At 43.6% G+C, this 14592-nt stretch overlaps 1 protein-coding gene across 1 annotated transcript in view; it reads right to left on the bottom strand.

The window, feature by feature from the left end:
• LOC144684774 (anoctamin-9-like) overlaps positions 1–14204 on the bottom strand; it is a 178775-nt gene extending 164571 nt beyond the window's left edge. The window contains exon 1 of the mRNA XM_078548979.1: positions 14048–14204. The gene's annotated coding sequence lies outside the window, so the exon portion shown is untranslated. The remainder of the gene's footprint in view (positions 1–14047) is intronic.
• Positions 14205–14592: the final 388 nt, after the last annotated feature.

The raw sequence follows: 14592 nt of genomic DNA, 5'->3' as shown, positions 1-14592 counted from the left end.
CAACTGAAGATGTTTGGGCCGAGGACACTACCCTGAGGAACTCCTGCAGTTATGTCTTGGAGCTGAAATTACTGACCTCCAACAAACACAACCATCTTCCTTTGTGCTAGGTATAACTCCAACCCGCGGAGAGTTTTCCCCCTGATTCCCATTGACTCCAGTTTTGCTAGGGCTTCTTGATGCCACACTCGGTCAAATGCGGCCTTGATCGCAAGGGTAGTCACTCTCACCTCACCTCGGGAGTTCAGCTCTTTTGTCCATGTTTGAACCAAGGCTGTACTGAGGTCAGGAGCTGAGTGCCCTGGCGGAACCCAAACTGGGCATCAGTGAGCAGGTTATTGCTAAGCAAGTGCTGCTTGATAGCACTGTTGATGACCCCTTCCATTACTTTACTGATGATTGAGAGTAGACTGATGGGGCGGTAATTGGCCGGGTTGGATTTGTCCTACCTTTTGTGCACAGGACATACCTGGGCAATTTTCCACATAGCCGGGTAGATGCCAGTGTTGTAGCTGTACTGAAACATCTTGGCTATGGGCATGGCAAGTTCTGGAGCACAAGTCTTCAGTACTATTGCCGGAATATTGTCAGGACCCATAGCCTTTGCAGTATCCAGTGCCTTCAGCTGTTTCTTGATATTACGTGCAGTGAATCAAATTGGCTGAAGACTGGCATCTGTGATACTGGGGACCTCTGGAGGAGGCCGAAATGGATCATCCACTCAGCACTTCTGGCTGAAGATTGTAATAAATGTTTCAGCCTTATCTTTTGCACTGATGTGCTGGGCTCCTCCATCATTGAGGATGGGGATAAATGTGGAGCCTCCTCCTCCAGTGAGTTATTTAATTGTTCACCACCATTCAAGACTATATGTGGCAGTACTGCAGAGCTTAGATCTGATCTATTGGTTGTGGGATCGCTTAGCTCTGTCTAGCACTTGCTGCTGATGCTGTTTGGCATGCAAGTAGTCCCGTGTTGTAGCTTCACCAGGTTGACACCTCATTTTTAGGTATGCCTGGTGCTGCTCCTGGCATGCCCTCTGTACTCTTCATTGAACCAGGGTTGATCCCCTGGCTTGATGGTAATGGTAGAGTGGGGGATATGCCGGGCTGTGAGGTTATAGATTGTGTTCGAGTACAAGTCTGCTGGTGCTGATGGCCCACAGTGCCTCATGGATGCCCAGTCTTGAGTTGCTAGATCTGTTCAAAATCCATCCCATTTAGCACAGTGGTAGTGCCACACAACACGATGGAGGGTATCCTCAATGTGAAGGCGTGACTTCATCTCCACAAGGACTGTGTGGCGGTCATTCCTACCAATACTGTGGTCATTCCTACCAATACTATCATGGACAGATGCATCTGCGGCAGGCACGTTGGTGAGGATGAAGTTAAGTATTTTTTTCCCCCTTGTTGGTTCCCTCACCATCTGCCGCAGACCCAGTCTAGTAGCTATGTCATTTGGGACTCGGCCAGCTCAGTCAGTAGTGGTGATACCAAGCTAGTCTTGGCGATGGACATTGAAGTTTCCCACCCAGAGTACATTCTGTGCCCTTGCCCCCACCAGTGCTTCCTCCAAATGGTGTTTAACATGGTGGAGCACTGATTCATCAGCTGAGGGAGGGTGGTACATGATAATCAGCAGGAGGTTTCCTTGCCTATGTTTGATCTGATGCCATGAGACTTCATGGGGTCAGGAGTCGATGTTGAGGACTCCCAGTGCAACTCTCTCCCGATTGTATACCACTATGCCACCACCTCTGCTGGGCCTATCCTGCCGGTGGGACAGGACATGATGATGGTGTCTGGGACACTATCTGTAAGACACGTTTCCTTGAGTATGACTATGTCAGGCTGTTGCTTGATTCGTCTGTGAGACAGCTCTCCCAATTTCAGCACTACCTGTTTGGCACCCAGATGTTAGTAAGGAGGGTCGACAGGGCTGAGTTTGCAGTTGTGATTTCCGGTGCCTAGGTCGATGCCGAGTGGTCCGTCTGGTTTCATTCCTTTTTTGTGACCTTGTAGCAGTTTGGTACAACTGAGTGGCTTGCTGGGCTTTTTCAGAGGGAATTAAGAATCAACCACATTGCTGTGGGTCTTCAGTCACATGTGGGCCAGACCAGGTAAGGACGACATATTTCCTTCCCTAAAGGGCATTAGTGAACCAGGTGGGGTTTTACTCTTCTTTTTTGAGTAACGAAATAAACTAAGTCACAGAAAACGAGGGACAAAGTAAGAAGCAGCCCCTTAAAGGGGTACTGCAAAAGGGAAAACTAATGTTAAAGGAAACTTACAACATCAAATTAAAATGTGATTCGAGGGTTCAATAAAGCACCCCAGCCCCCGCGGTGCCCACTGGGCATAGTAGGCCTCGATGGTGCTGGTGTACACTGTGTGCTCCCTCTCCAGGGACACCCAGCCGCGAACATAGCTGCTGAAGAGGGGCAGACAGTCGGGCTAGACGACCCTCTTGGTCGCCCACTGCCTGGACCTGTTGATGGCTAACTTGGCCAGGCCTCGGAACAGGTTCACGAGGAGGTCCTCCTCCCTCCGCGCCCCCCCCCCTCCACACCAGATGCCCATAGATCTGGAGCGTGGGGCTGAAGTGCAAACAAAACAGAAGTAAAAGGTTTTTCAGGTAACTAAAGAGGGTGTGCAGCCTAGTACAACTAACATCATGGTCATCACTATACTTTTAATTCCAGATTTTTATTGAATTCAATTCCACCACCTGCTGTGGCAGGATTCAAACCCAGCTCCCCAGAGCATTACCCTGGGTCTCTGGATTACTACTCCAGCAACACCACTACACCATTGGGGGAAATCAGCTCAAATTCCAGCTCTGACTTCATCCTAACCTCTGCTGGAATGCGCTACAAGGATTGGATCTTGCCACAACTTGTTCAGGTGTGATGGGCTCCAAACAGTAGGGGTTAGTGCCTTCAGTAGACACGGTGAACATTGAAATAACCAAGGTGCTTTGGCCTACTAACCTAACATTATTCCTGTGTTTTGAGTTCCTGATGCTGAGACCAGAGGCAATTACAGAGGGCCTTAACTGAATGCAGACTTGAAAACAAACATGAATATGGGACCCCTATAGGATAAACTCACTCCAGATATTTTGACAATGCAACATAAGCTCCATCCCACAGAAATCTTCCCATTTATAGATGTTTAAGAAATACATGTATGGCTTCAATTTCATGCATGGTAATTTTCATACTATTTTGTTGTAAACAGATCACGTGCTTTTCTTTTTGATAAAAGGACAGACATAAAGTGTAGGCTATAAAGTCCAATGAAAAATTCACATTTACAGCTGCCTGTGGCAGTATAATGACATTATAATATGTATCAGCCTGGCCCATAGTCATAAAGCACAGAAGGGGGCATATTTGATCTATCATTCTTGTGCTGGCTCTTTGTGCTTCGCTCATTTGGTAGCATTCTTGCATTCAATTCAGCCCTACAACAGAATTTAGCATGTAATTTAAGCCAACACTAGCCAAAGAAGAGTAAAGAGTTCTCTGAACAATAATCCTCCTTCATTTAATATCATCAGGAAGTTTATCTGGTCAGTCACAAACTTGATGTGTGTTAATTGATTGTAGTATTTGCCTACTAATTGCACTTCAAAAGTAATCCAGTGGTTATAAAGTGTTATGGCATGCGTGAGAATTAAGTTCTTTCATGTATGACTCACACATTTTATACACTTTCCAATACCTTCCCTTATGCCATGCACTCTCAAACATCCCAATCATATGCAGTTTGATTGTGTGACCTTAAATGCTTCAGAACTTTGAGATGTTGCACTAAGATAAAAGCAAAAAACTGCAGATGCTGGAAATCCAAAACAAAAACAAAAATACCTGGAAAAACTCAGCAGGTCTGGCAGCATCTGCAGAGAGGAACACAGTTAACGTTTCGAGTCCGAATGACCCTTCAACAGAACTAAGTAAAAATAGAAGAGAGGTGAAATATAAGCTGGTGTAAGGGGGGTGGGACAAGTAGAGCTGGATAGAGGGCTAGTGATAGGTGGAGATGACCAAAAGATGTCACAGACAAAAGGACAAAGAGGTGTTGGAGGTGGTGATATTATCTTAGGAATGTGCTAATTAAGGGTAGAAAGCAGGACAAGCAAGGTACAGATAGCCCTAGTCGGGGTGGGGTGGGGTGATGGAATCAAAAAAGGCTAAAAGGTAGAGATAAAACAATGGATGGAAATACATTTAAAAATAATGGAAATAGGTGGGAAAAAAAAAATCTATATAAATTATTGGAGGAAAAAAAGGGGGATCGGAAAGGGGGTGGGGATGGAGGAGAGAGTTCATGATCTAAAATTGTTGAACTCAATATTCAGTCCGGATATTCTATTTTTACTTAGTTCTGTTGAAGGGTCATTCGGACTCGAAACGTTAACTGTGTTCCTCTCTGCAGATGCTGCCTGACCTGCTGAGTTTTTCCAGTTATTTTTGTTTTTGTTTGAGATTTTGCAATTAGTTCATCAAGGTCGGCTTAATAATTTCTTAACTGCTCCAATGCACTTCGATTTGTGTTCTTTGAAGCTGATTAATTGAGTAGGAATTACTGTTGGCAATGTTATCATGCATATACAAAGGGGGGATAAATTCAATGACCCCTGCAAAGGGCACTGGAACTGTGATGCAAGATTAACCCACACATTTATTGCAGGGCAGGCAACACACCAACTTCAGGCTGCCTGCTCATCCCTATGACTTTTACACTGTTACACTGTTGCACTAATTACACTGTTAATTGGCTGAGTGCATGAGCAGGGGGCCAATACCGTTAGTGGCTAACACCAATTAAAGCTGGCCTGTGCCTCTATAAGAGGATAAAAGCATAATACTGTGAATGCTGGAAATCTGAAACAAAAACAAAAATACCTGGAAAAACTCAGCAGGTCTGACAGCATCTGCAGATCTCCACAGATGCTGTCAGACCTGCTGAGTTTTTCCAGGTATTTTTGCCTCTATAAGAGGAGATGCATTGAGGCAGTTGCACAGGCGCAAAGGCACAATGGGGAAAGGTCGCTGTCTAAGACCTTTCTGCCATAGTGCACCGAAGGGCTGGGAATTGTTTAGAGCCCCTTGGGCTGTACAGCTCACAATGAATGTATGCATTGAATACTAGTTGTATTATAATTGTATTGAAGCACCTCAGAGTGCAGCATGATGTATGTTGATAACTCCAATACCATTGTCTGATTGTCTGTAATGACCATATTGAAATGATTGTAATATTCATTGATTGTATTGATGCACCTCGTGATCCATGTGTAAAAGTTGAATCTGATTGTACTTTCTGTGATGGCGATTTTGAAATGTTTGGTAATGTTCTTCCAGATATTTTATGAATAAAGTATATTTTTCCAAAAAAAATCTCCAGGTCACTGCCGCAAGCAACCCTGGAGAAAAATCATTGGGGCATTAAATAAATTGTGGTTCTTTTTTAATTTTCTTTGAATGCTTCTGGTATTAATTATAAAAATATTGGAGATGGGGAAAAATGGCTGTTTAATTGACAATAAGGAATCATCCAATCAGATAATGATGATGAAACCTCCAAAAATACATTCAATCAAAATTGGCAACTCTATAATTATTTTTCTTTTGGGCAGGATGTAAAATGGGTAACCAATCTGCTACTCCCTATTTTGTAGCCCTTTCTATGTTGAATTTTACTACGAGATTCTATGGGCAATCACAATAGACTTTGGCAATTAACAGGAATCAAACAATGAAACTTAGCTTATGCAAAACTATTGTGCTTTCCAGTTCCAATGTTTAGTGAATTGCTAGTCCATTATCTGAATCTTGAGCAACACCTGAACTAGCAGAATTCAGGCAAGAATAGATTTTTTTTTCATTCATTTACGGGATGTGGCCATCGCTGGCTAGGCCAGCATTTATCGCCCATTGCTAATAGATATACACACCAGAGATTTGGAGAACACTGCAGCCTACAAATTGCTGGTTTAGCTCTATTCAGGTGTTAACTGAGCATTGTTTAATGAGCATTAAGCTTAAGCACTGTGGTAAGCCCTTCAATTTACTGTTTCCTAACACTGACCTTTTAGCATTCACATAGTGCATTCCCAATGAAGCCATCACTACCCAAATTCCTCTACCTCCAGTTCCATCAAACTCCCTGACTGCCCCTGACAATGTACACAATATCATGGGGCAGAATTTTTAGCTCGGCAGGCGGGCACGCACACGACCTGATCAGATGCGAAATCGCGTGCGATGATGTCAGGCAAGCGCCCCGACATCATTCCGTGCTTGCATATTTCGGTCGGTGGGCACGTGCAGAAGTCGGAAGCATGCCCGCCGACAATTATGAGGCCAACTAAGGTAATCAATTGTTTCCGATTTTTCATGGTCTATCCAACCTTATGGTTGGCAGACGGGCAAATCGGCCAGGTGGATTTTGCATTTTTCATGAAACCTTATCCAAGGGTGGGATGAGGTTTTCGTTATTATCGAAAAATATCGGAAAAAAAAGAAAAATCTATGGACGGCATTTTTATCATGTATATGTTCAGGAGACTGATTGTGATGCTTGCACATTTTTTTTCTGATTTTAAAAACTTTATTTAATGCTTTTCAGGTCTTCAGCTCCCTGAGACAGCTCTCTGCCTTCAGGGAGTTTCTGTCAGCGCTCGCCCACACCCATGCTGACGCCCGCGTCAAAGTCAGCGCTGGCCCTCCTCCCACCCCCACCCCAGCAGCACTGAGCTTCTCAGCGCACATTTCACGCTAGCTGCCCGTTAATTGGCCAGCCAGCGTGAAATCGCGGTCAGGGGCCGATCGCAGTCGGCGGTCCATTCCCCAGACAATCCCAGACTCACCGATCATGCCTGTCTGCCAACCTAAAAATTCTGCCCATTGTATTATAGTATTAAAGGAGAAATATGGGAAAGTTATCATGGAAAGGGACCAAGTGCTTGCAAGATGGACTGAATGCACACAAGACTTATTTGAGGCCAGCAGACAAGAAGAAAAGCCAACAATTAAGAAAAACATGGATAGTCCAAAGATTATGAAAGACTAAGTAAGAACAGCAATAAATAAGATGAAAAACAATAAAGCCAAAGGCCCAAATGAAATAGTCAGTGAACAAATTAAAAGTTTAGAAGACTTTGGAATAGACAAACTGACTCATCTTTCATTAAGTTTACAACACGGGAGAAATCCCAGAAAACGTAAGTAAATCAATATTTATTGTATTTCCCAAAAAGCCCGGAGCAATCGAATGTGGAGTCAGGCTGATGAGTCACAATACTAAGATCCTTCTTCAAGTACTGATGAATAGGGCCAAGAGAAAGATAAAGCCAGAAATTTCAGCTCTTCAGTGTGGTTTTGTAGAAGAGAAAGGAACAAGAAATTCTATTTTTATGGTACACAATATGTCAGGGAGAACCATAGAGATGAAAAAATATGTTTTCATGTGTTTTGTGGATTCTGGGAAGGCATTTGATAAGGTGAAACATGAAGAACTGATTAACATATTATAGTCTCTTGACCTTAATGGCAAAGATCTTAGAGTGATAAGAAATCTTTATTGGGAACAAACTGCAGCTGTAAAAATTGAGAATGATTTAAGCGATTTTGTGAATATTAAAAGAGGGGTCAGTCATGGGTGTATTTTCTCCCCAGATTTGTTCAGTTTGTATAGTGAAAATATTCTTGGAGAGATTGAAGACATTCCTGGATCATTATTTGGAGGTTTAATAATATAAGATACATTGATGACACTGTTCTTATTGCCAACTTTGAAGAGAAATTGCAAAAGATTTTGGATATAGTGAGTGAAAGTAAGAAGTAAGGGCTGAGCATAAATTGCGAAAAAACAAAATATCTAGGAGTGTCCAAAAAGAAAATCATACTATAATGTAAGATCACAGTGAAGAATAAAAAGATCAAACAACAAGTGCATTGGGAACGACATTCCCAGGAGAAGGACCATCATCTGATGAATAGCCAATGACAACGCACATGCATACCATTAAGAGACCTGTACGATTTAACAACTATGTTTGCAATACACGTGCAGAGACTGATGAGAATAATGAACAATTTGTTAATGCATGGGAACAGTTGTGGTATAGGGGATAACTTGGGTAACTCACAGTTACACATGATAGCGCATGCAAAATTGTCTGTTCATTATGAAAAGGGGGATGTTTGGGTTTTGAAATGCAAACATTACTAAGTGTCCTACCTGGCTTGCCATAGTCATGTGACCTCTGCCATGAGGGAATGTCTGGAGGTAGCCATGATACATTCAATTCAATAAAGACACTATGCTAGAAAGACTTAAGTCTTTGAGCTTGTAACAGTGCAGGTGGTAGGAAGAAGAGAGGGAGAATGCCAGTGTCCCTGTGGTGCTTTCTATGCGGCAGCTAAGGTGTTACTCAAAATAAAAATAACAGTAACCTATTGGTGTGAGATCTGGATGAACCTTAAACAGACACAGGGGAAGGAAGATAGAGAAACAAAAGGGAAGAAAAACACATCCAAGAGGATGTGTGAGAGGCTTCAAAGGAAAGGATGGGGGTAACGTGACAGAATGACAACAGAAGGAAGTGAGGGAAACAGGAAAGAAAAACAAAAGGAAAACAGCGGCATACTTAGGAAAAGAGGTTGTGAGAGACAGATGGAAGTGTGACAGAGATAGAAAAGATGTAAAGGAAAAGAGAAATCAAAGTGAAGGTGAAAGAGTAATCAGAAGGCTCAAATACGATAATCACAAAAAAATTAAAAAGGTGGTTAGGCAAAAGTTCTCTATCTACACTGTTGGTTAGAAGGAACACCAGCAACAACTTTGATTATGATTTCGGATTTGGGGGCCACAGATACCCAAGATAGGCAGTCGACTATTTGTAAGTAATTATATAAGAAGCAACAATTTAGATATGATGCATTAACTAATGAGACAGAAAAAGTATACAGCCCATGACAGTTGAGAGGGGTTTACTGATCCTGGAGAAGGGCCAAACAGATGTGGCTGATCGCTGCAGCTTGAGATGGTAAGGGTGACAGACTTTCACCATTTGCTGACAGTAGTCTTCTTTCCTTTCTTTATTTCTTTTTTTCAGGTCAGCTGAGATGGCAGGAAGCTCTTTGTCTTTTCTCGGGCAATGGCTTGGCTACCCCCTATTCATATGCACCCATTGATATACCCTAGTTCTGGGGCTTGAAATTTAAATTGTGTTAATCATTTGTTCGAACCTTTCTATCCAATGGATACAGGACAGGTACCCAAATGTCAGGGTGGTCACCTCCCCTCCTGTCCATCTCCCAGCTCAAGGTCAGCTTTTTAGTTTATGTCATATGCTGAGAGTCATTTCCTGGCCCTTTCTAAACACTTGCACAAATAAAGGGGTACACAAGACACCATCCTATAAACTTAGGAATGTCAGCATGGAAACCTGAACCAAGTGACCCTGACGTTTCCATGGATTGTTTAGAATTGTTGCCTGTTCAAAAATTGCCCTTCCAGAGAGAGAGAGAGAATCTATGCTGTTTAGCAAATTTCATAAGAGCTTCAAACTATGCAGAAAATACCAGTTTATTAGGGGCCCTAATTCCTTGCAGTTGCTCCCTTTGAGAAGCAAATATCCTGATTGACTTTCATTAATTCCTAGATAACCTAGTCATTTCTAAAGTACAAGTTCTGCTCCTTAATCTCTTTATTATGCATCATAAATAACAAACTAAAGCCATGAGAACTGTTAATTTCAAGCTCTGGGTGATTACAAAACATAACACATCCTTAACCAGGGAATTTAACATTATATACCAATTCATACCAAGCACGCTTTCCTAACTTCTGAACTTTTTGTTCCATTGCTTTATACAGCTGGACTATTTTAACCAGATGCTTTTCCAATGTGCTGGTCCTATCTAAGATTGATTTGAGCTTTAGGGACAGTGGGGGAATTAGGCAGCCAAACTGGGAAACGGCCTTAAGACCTCATTTTGCATAGAGATACTTATTCTTAATTCTGTAACATTACGTATGAAAATGGGGACCAGGAGGTGACTTCCTATCACAGTTGCTTCAGTGGATTTGAAGCAGAAGATGGGCTTCCAAATGGGATAAACCTTATCCCTATGTTTCATTGTGTCAGAACAATAGGTCCCCATCTGGAGATGTACGTACTCTACACCAATTCCCCCCTCCCCAACTTCTGGACATTTATGTTACAGGTGGGTGATCCTGAATCTAGGGTGAAGCCACAGGCTGACCAAACAGAATTTCTAATATCACAACAGCACAAATAAGCTCCTCCTCTCTCTGAGCAACACTGAGTGTTCGGGCTGTCCCAAGTCTGATTCTGGTTTATCAGGATTGAGGGAGGAGCTGCATATGATGAATGGACCCTCTGATCTTATGGTCCCTGTAGATTCCACCTTAAACACTTCCCATTCATCTTCCACTCAGAGACAAGGTAGCCTTAAGACTACTAGTACTGTATTTCCCTGGCCATGATGTCCCCCTTACCAAGTAGGATAACCCATGCTGTCTGATTCTTTTTGTGTCATTATAATCAGTGAACCATCCACTGATTATGAAATTATTGAAAAAGGATGGAATCTGGTTGTTCTCTGTTATTGAGTCCAGCCATGACTTGATCAAGCATGTAACTCACATAGAAGGAGCAGGTGATGGCCTTTGATCACTTGGCCGTTTTCATCTCACCCTTCTCTTTAATGATCTCATTGATTGTTTCCTGAATCTGTTGGAATATTTTCACCTCGCCTCTAACTGTCGGCTTTAGGCCAATTCCAGGATTACATAACTTGTCTCTTGGTTTGTTCCCAATAAAATGCCCTCTATATCCACCCGATTCCAAGGAGCAGTTGCCGCTGATGCCCCTATCCCAAATCACTCTCCCAACACCTTTTTCCCCCTTTTCTCTTTCCCTCTTTTTTATCTATTTCACTTGGCCTTTCTTTTTCATCCCAGATTCCACAGTTATCCTGTGCTAGGTTATTTGCCAAGAATTCCCTCACCACTTTTTCTACCAATTGATCCTGCTGGGCATAGTCCACGAGGAAGAGGAATATTCCCAAAGTTGATTTTAACTGGTACTATCTTTTTTTAATTCATTCACAGGATGTGGGCATCGATGGCTGGGCCAGCATTTATTGCTCATCCCTAGTTGCCCTTGAGAAGGTGGTGGTGAGCTGCCTTCTTGAACCGCTGCAGCCCATGTGTTGTAGGTACACTCACAGTGCTGTTAGGGAGTTCCAGAATTTTGACCCAGCGACAGTGAAGGATCAGCAATATATTTCCAACACAGGATGGTGAGTGACTTGCAGGGGAACCTCCAGGTGGGGCGTTCCCATACATCTGCTGCCCTTGTCTCTCTAGATGGTAGTGGTCGTGGGGGTGGAAAGTGCTGTCGAAGGAGCCTTGGTGAATTCCTGCAGTGCATCTTGTAGATGGTACACAGTACTGCTACTGTGCAGCACTGGTGGAGGGAGTGAACATTTGTGGATGTGGTGCCAATCAAGCGGACTGCTTTGTCCTAGACGGTGTCCAGCTTCTTCAGTGTTGTAGGAGCTGCACTCATCCAGGCAAGTGGGGAGTATTCCATCAAATTCCTGACTTGTGCCTTGTAGATGGTGGACAAGCTTTGGGGAGTCAGGAGGTGAGTTATTGATCAATGGTTAAGGCCCAGGATGTTGATAGTGGGGGATTCATTGATGGTAATGGCCATTGAACTTCAAGGGATGATGGTTAGATTCTCTCTTGTTGGAGATGGTCATTGCATGGCACTTGTGCGACGTGAATGTTATTTGCCACTTGTCAGTCCAAACTTGAATATTGTCCAGGTCTTGCTGCATTTGGACATGGACTGCTTCAGTATCTGAGGAGTCTTGAATGGTGCTGAGCATTGTGAAATCATCAGTGAACATCCCCACTTCTGATCTTCTGATGGAAGGAAGGTCATCGATGAAGTAGCTGAAAAGGGTTGGGCCAAGGACACTATCCTCAGGAACTCCTGCAGTGATGTCCTGGAGCTGAGATGAATGGCCTCCAACAATCACAAACATCTTCCTTTATGCTATGTATGACTCCAAACAGCGGAGAGTTTTCCCCCTGATTCCCATTGACTCCAGTTTTGCCTGGGCTCCTTGATGCCACACTCGGTCAAATGCGGCCTTGATGTCAAGGGCAGTCACTCTCACCTCACCTCTGGAGATCAGCTGTTTTGTCCATGTTTGAACCAAGGCTGTAATGAGGTCAGGAGCTGAGTGGCCCTGGCGGAACCCAAACTGGGCCTCAGTGAGCAGGTTATTGTTAAGCAAGTGTCGCTTGATAGCACTGTTGATGACCCCTTCCATTACTTTACTGATGATCAAGAGTAGACTGACGGGGCAGTAATTGGCTGGGTTGGATTTGCCCTGCTTTTTGTGTACAGGACATATCTGGGCAATTTTGCACACAGCCGGGTAGATGCCAGTATTGTAGCTATACTGGAACAGCTTGGCTAGGGGCGCAGCAAGTTCTGGAGCACAAGTCTTCAGCACTATTGCCGGAATGTTGTCAGGACCCATAGCTTTTGCACTATCCAGGGCCTTCAGGCGTTTCTTGATATCACGTGGAGCGAATTGAATTGGCCGAAGATTTGCACCTGTGATGCTGGGGACCTCTGGAGGAGGCCAAGATGGATCATCCACTCAGCACTTCTGGCTGAAGATTGTAACAAGTGCTTCAGCCTTATCTTTTGCACTGATGTGTTGGGCTCCTCTATCATTGAGGATGGGGATATTTGTGTAGCCTCCTCCTCCAACGAGTAGTTTATTGTCCACCACCATTTAAAACTGGATGTGGCAGGACTGCAGAGCTTAGACCAGATCTGTTGGTTGTGGGATCGCTTAGCTCTGTCTGCTAATTGCTGCTTATGCTGTTTCATAGCTTCACCAGGTTGACACCTCATTTTTAGGTATGCCTGGTGCAGCTCTTGGCATGCCCTCCTGCAATGTTCATTGAACCAGGGTTGATCCCCTGGCTTGATGGTAATGGTAGAGTGGGGGATATTCCGGACCATGAGGTTACACACTGCATTTGAGTATAATTCTGCTGCTGCTGATGGCCTACAGTGCCTCATGGATGCCCATCTTGAGTTGCTAGATCTGTTCGAAATCTATCCCATTTAGCATGGTGGTAGTGCCACACAACACAATGGAGGGTATCCTCAATGTGAAGGCGGGACTTCATCTCCACAATGACTGTGCGGTGGCCACTCCTACCAATACTGTCATGGACAGATGCATCTGTGGCAGGAAGTTTGGTGATGATGAGGTCAAGTATGTTTTTCCATCTTATTGGTTCCCTCATCACCTGCTGCAGACCCAGTCTAGCAGCTATGTCCTTTAGGACTCGGCCAGCTCGGTCAGTGGTGGTGCTACCGAGCCACTCTGGGTGGTGGATATTGAAGTCCCACACCCAGAGTACATTCTGCGCCCTCTGTGCTTCCTCCAAATGGTGTTCAACATAGAGGATTACTGAGTCAACTCATACCTCACATTGTTATATAATTGTTTGTGTTGTGGGTGTGGCTAACTACTAACCCATGTTGCTGGGCCTGTGTCTAATGGCGGACACCTCTCTGTTTCGACTTTGTTCCCCCCTTCGTTTCCTGATTTTCACTTTCCTTTTTCCTTACATCAACTTGTTGGATTTCTTCCTGTCTTCCCCCTGTTCTGTATGAAACATCCTATCATCTCCTGATGATCTTTGGCCAGGTCAGTGTTTCCTGGTCTTGTCCTTGGTACGGGATCTCTACAATTTTCAGGGTGATCGTGATGAGGTTTGTGAATCCCCGAGTCTCTCCATTTCCCCCCATTCCAGTTGGAATTTTGGTGTTACCTTTATGCCTCCCTTGGCACATTGATACCCCAAATTTAACCCTACTCCTTCCTGTACCTATACCGCAAATGGTTTGTTAATATTGGGCCTCTTCCACCTACACTGATCACAAATTGTCATGTCACACCTACCTCCTGAGTCAAAGCCCCATAGTTTTTCTTCACCCTGATGGTTCTGTGTGGTTGTGATTTTGTACAGTAGAACTGATCCTTGTTTCATGATGATGATGCTCATTGTCTGTACAGCATTGCTAAGTATGAATCTGGATGGAGACACCTTCCAGTTGATCTATAAACAAAAATTGTAAAGTATTTACTTTTATTTTTTGCAGTTTTTAATTGATTAATATGGAACCATTTGGGTCTCTTTCCTGTTTTTATATGAAATCTGGACTATGTACACTGTGGGACTTGCTATATCAACTATTGGATAGAGTCCCGCCCATCCAGTGTTCAAAAACATGTACTTTCCTTAAATAGTTTGAGACCATAACCAGTTCTCCCACTTGGTACACAAATGACATGACCCTTTTGTCAAAATATTTTTTATTTGCTGCAGACTTCTCCCATTATTTTGGCCCACGAACTCATTTGCTTTTTTGGATTCTAGCCATTTCTGGTTAACCATCCCCTGCAGAAGCGTGGTGAGCAGAGGAATGAGTAGGTGAGTGGGTGTC

Source organism: Cetorhinus maximus, chromosome 9, assembly GCF_964194155.1.
Source record: "Cetorhinus maximus chromosome 9, sCetMax3.hap1.1, whole genome shotgun sequence".
Classification (NCBI taxonomy): Eukaryota; Metazoa; Chordata; class Chondrichthyes; order Lamniformes; family Cetorhinidae; genus Cetorhinus; species Cetorhinus maximus.
Note: the sequence above shows the minus strand (reverse complement) of the source record. Positions and strands in the feature narration are given on the sequence as shown.